The 4,892-nt window shown below is 39.5% G+C and overlaps 1 pseudogene; it reads left to right on the top strand.

Moving 5' to 3' along the window:
* Window positions 1-4,074: 4,074 nt before the first annotated feature.
* Window positions 4,075-4,870, top strand: LOC113083294 (transcription factor SOX-11-like; annotated as a pseudogene).
* Window positions 4,871-4,892: the final 22 nt, after the last annotated feature.

Raw genomic sequence — 4,892 nt, 5'->3', positions numbered from 1 at the left:
AAATAACTTCAACAGCCACCTCCAATTCACATGGAGATGTTTTTGTTAGAATACGAGAACAAGGTTAGGGTGTTGGAGTGTAATCTGCCATTGCATTTGCTGCATTGACAACATCTAACACAAGCACACACCAGCGTGTTAAGTCTCTGTTTATCTTCTCATGAAGTCACTCCTCTCTGCCAAGCATTAGACCTTGAAAGTGTGGAGACATGGGGTCAATTGCATTACAGTATGTATTCCACTTCAGAGGCTTCTTATCTAACTCTGATAACAAAATCCTTCACCCTCCCCAAATCACAGCAACAATGGTATTTTCACAAGAGGATGGGGAAAAAATGGTTTGGAAATGACAGCATTAGATCAAATATCATGCTTGGTGAATTGAGGAAATGTCCATAAAATAAAGAGCAAAATGACAGAAAAAGGCTTCCTCTAGACAGCTTTGAAAATCATTTCATACTACATTTTTGGTGTGCGACCTACTGCTGACTTCAATTTCTTGTAAACAGCTTGAAAGTAAAGACCTGTTAACTAAACAGAGAGAATTGTTTAACCAGGGGTTTTCAAACCGGGGCCTGCAAGATTGGGGTTTTGTGAAAAATGTAATTTTGTACTAATCTGACGATTAAAAAAATACACTTTTAACTTAAGTATTGTATTTACTGTAGTATCACACAATTTATTATGTTAATGGATTCATTGATCCATGAAAATATATGGCTGTCTGAATGGGATTTCTTGAAAAGTCATTTTATTTGAGGCTCCTTGGAAAAACAATAAAACCCTGTGGTTTTACTATTTTGTCAAATGTACGGTAATACCATTCAAATGTTTGGGGTTGGAAAGATTTAGCTTAAATAGAAGTCGCTCGTACTCACTAAGACTGCACCTTATTGATGAAAAAATACATTTAAAATGTTAAAAATATTATGCATATATCTATTTTAAATTATATTATATTTCTGTGATGGTAAAATTGAATTTTTAGCAACCATTACTTCAATCTTCAGTGTCATAGTATCCTTCATCTTAATATGCAGATTCTGGGTTTATTATCAATGTTGAAAACAGTTGTGCTACTTAATATTTCTGTGGAAACTCTGATGCTTTTTTTCTGGATTCTTTGATAAACAATCCAAAAGAGCAGCATTTATTTAAAACAGAATATTTTGTAACACAAAAATGTAAAAATGTAAAATAAATAAATATAAAAATTTTAAACGTATTGAAGCAGAAGTACATTTAAAATAAATGTAAATATTTCCAAACCAACCCACACAGCTTACAAGACAAAAAAAAAAAGTGTTGCAGAACAATCACAACAGTCTGCTTCCACACCTACTCAACAGTGCTTTGAGTTCACACATCTAACGGCAGCCGTTAGGTAAGCTACGGCCCCTAAGACCAAAGCTAGCCAACGCATTCCCAATCAATGGCCAGGATGCTAGGCTTGTTAACTCATTTATGTGAATGTGGCAGTCCACCCACTGAAAGTGTCCCTCCAACCCCGCAGTCACCTAATCTGACTTTGGCTTTTTGTGTGCAGTTGAGATTGAAGGCATATTGAACGAGCCCATCCAGGGGCCATTCAGAAGGTATACGTCCCTGCATCTTTAATCTCAGATAGCTCCTAGTCAGGACTGTCTATCGATCCATTCCTTTAGCACTTCTCTAGCGGGTGAGTGGCAGCTCCTAAGAAAGATAAACGCCATGGAGGAGATGAGTCATTCCTGTCTGGTGTGCTCTTCTTCTGTCTCTCTATCATCTTCTCTTCCCTTCTTCTCTCAAATTTTTACCACTGTACAAGCCCTCATCTAATTTGCTGTAATGCATCACTGGTCTGAGAGCAGGAGGGTGTTATATTATAAAAAATAAAATGCGAAATAGGTGCAGCAAAGCAATTCTTGAATGTTCCTGGATGAAGCTTAGAGGAATATTCAAGGACACCATTTGTCAGTATAATGTTGATTATAAAAGAAAATAATTTTCACCTCATCCCTCATTTTCTTTACAAAAAGGCTAAAGGGTTACAGTAGGGGCACTTAAAATGGAAGTGAATGGGGCCAATATTTGGAGGATTTAAAAGCTGAAAATGTGTTCGTATCATTTTATTAAACCACTTACATTAATTCCTCTGTTAAAACTTAAGCTATAAAGCTGTTTAAATACATTTTAGTAGTACTGAGGTTTATGGTGTTGCACTGTCATGGCAAACAATGTGTAAAATTGGAAAATTAACAGATCTAACTTATTTATTTTTATTTAAAGGAACACATGGGAACGTGGGAATTATTTGTTTGCAGGGATGGATGAAAATTATAATTAAGCTCACTTTGTTCCTTTCGTACATTATCAGCATGTCAACCTTTGGGTAACTCACAGGTCTTGCCAGCGATACTGTCATATTAAAATTAGACTATACAAAGTAGCTGAAAAGGCAGCAGAATATTATGGTCCATGGCTCTGAGTTGGAAAGACATGTGGTTTGTGGCAAGCAGCCCTCAGAAGCAGCCAGTCTCAGAGGGGGGATGGGAGGGGGTGGGGGTCTGGTCGACATTGCCTGTGAAAATTAATCTTAAGGCTGTATCTCAATATCTCAATGCAAAATTGACCAGCAAAATCCTCTCACTGCATTTTTAATGTGTCACTGCATGAGTCTGATGTGAGGGAAGAACTGATGCATGGGGGCAGTGTAGGACTGATTCAAAGGGGTAAATGATTGCCCTCTAGGGGAAGGAAAAATGAGAGAAAGGCAGAGAGGTTTATCAGAGACAGAGTTGGCTGTCAGCCAGAGCTGTTGTATAGGGTGGTCTACCGAGAAATAGAGAGAGCGAGAGAGTTGCTCACCTTCTTGACACAGCAAATCTTTGCACTCCCTCTCCTGTCTGCCGTCAGGACATATCATATTATATAGAGAAATATGCAAGGTAAATATGTAGGTCAAGACGACTGAGATGTATATAACATCATTATTCTATTATGAGATCGGGCTTCAGAGTAACAACCTACATACATTTCTTCTTGCATAATATAAAGTAAGTGGGACAGGAGAGTATAATCAGCAACAGAACTGACATTATTTTGTCAAACTGGAATCAGTTAATAAAGTGCACGGATGTTGAGAAGTGTGCAAGTGCCACCAGCAGAATTTCCTAAATGCGAAAAAAGGACGAAACAATCTTTTAAAAAGTCTTGGCTCCTAACTTAATGTATATAGACTCAATATTTTCAACCAACCTTCACAGCTTTGCAAGACAAAATAATAATAATAATACTTGTTGCAAAACATTGGTGTTCGAATTGTGGGGGCTGTTGAGGGGTCCTGGATCCCAGAAGTCAAAACTTATTAAGTCTCTTTTTTTTTTTTACTGCATTAGAAAAATCTTAATTAAGTGTTTTCATACTTTTATTGTTCTGTAGAGATTACACCAGTTATTATTATTAACTGGTATTTTTGTAGGTAATGCTTAAGAAGTTACTACATTTCATGCTCTGATTTTTCAAATACAGTTACACTTACAGTAAATGTTTATCCTCTCACTTTATCTCTATCCCCTGGTGTCATCCAATATGCCTGTCTCACACACATAATGAAAGTCCCACCCACAGGCGTGCACACAAATGAAATCTTGGGCTGTGTATGTATGGAGGCAGGATGGCAACAAGGCATGTCCGAATCCAGTCTAGTAAAATGCCTTCATCTAGTTTTTTATGCCAACATAGAGGCATCATTCACCTTTATATACCACAATCCTATATGTGTTAGAAAAAATGAAAAAAAAAGCACTAATTGGAGCATTCAATTAATTTATAAATTAATAAATAAATAAATTATACAGGTGACTTGAATTTGTTTTAGATCAGTAAATATGACATTATGATGCCATAGTAGGCTGTCTCTTAGGCAGCATTTTGGTTATAAAGGCAACGTTTAAATCACTGACTGGGCAAGGTCTAGTTTGGACGCAAAGGGTTAATGTCTAGGCTTTTGGGCGGAGCCGCGGCACGCTATTGGATGATTATACGTGACGCAATCGATATGGTAAACCTAGGAACTAATAAGAAGGCAGTCGGTAACTTTGAAAAGAGGTTTGTCTTAGAGTGCGGCAGCTGTTAGTGTATCAAGGGAGAAAAGTATATTTTAACATGGTGCAGCAGACAGAGCACAGCATGTCGCGAGAGACCACAGACACCGAGGAGAACGATCTGATGGCGTGCAGCCCGGTGCCACCGAAACCGGACTGGTGCAAGACAGCCACCGGCCACATTAAACGACCCATGAATGCGTTTATGGTGTGGTCCAAGATCGAGAGGAGAAAAATCATGGAACAGTCTCCAGACATGCACAACGCTGAGATCTCCAAAAGACTAGGAAAGAGGTGGAAAATGCTGAAGGACAGTGAAAAGATTCCCTTTATCCGCGAAGCCGAGCGGCTCCGGCTCCAACACATGGCTGACTACCCTGATTACAATACAGACCCAAGAAAAAACCAAAGCTCGACATTTCTTCGAAACCAGCGCTGCAGTCGCCGGAGAAGATAGGGAAAAGTGTCAGAGCTGCAGGGAAGAAGTGTGCCAAACTCAAGCCGAGCAAACCGGGGAACATTACCGCCAGAGCTTCTTCACAAGACTGCAGATTTAACTATGTTTTAACAAACTTAAAAGTGACCAAGTCTATCAAACGGGAACTTACTGACGACGAAGACGAGGATGACGACGACGACGACGAGGAGGATGACTACGAGGAAGAGGAGCACATCAGGCTGCACAACGTCCCCGCGAGCCCCACGCTGAGCTCCGCTGCGGAGTCCGAGGCGCGAGCATGTACGAGGAGTTCCAGCCACACGAGCGCAATTCCCGGCAGCAGACTGTTTTACAACTTCAAGAACATT

The sequence above is a fragment of the Carassius auratus genome, unplaced genomic scaffold (genome assembly GCF_003368295.1).
Source record: "Carassius auratus strain Wakin unplaced genomic scaffold, ASM336829v1 scaf_tig00037560, whole genome shotgun sequence".
In the NCBI taxonomy this organism is placed as follows: Eukaryota; Metazoa; Chordata; class Actinopteri; order Cypriniformes; family Cyprinidae; genus Carassius; species Carassius auratus.
Note: the sequence above shows the minus strand (reverse complement) of the source record. Positions and strands in the feature narration are given on the sequence as shown.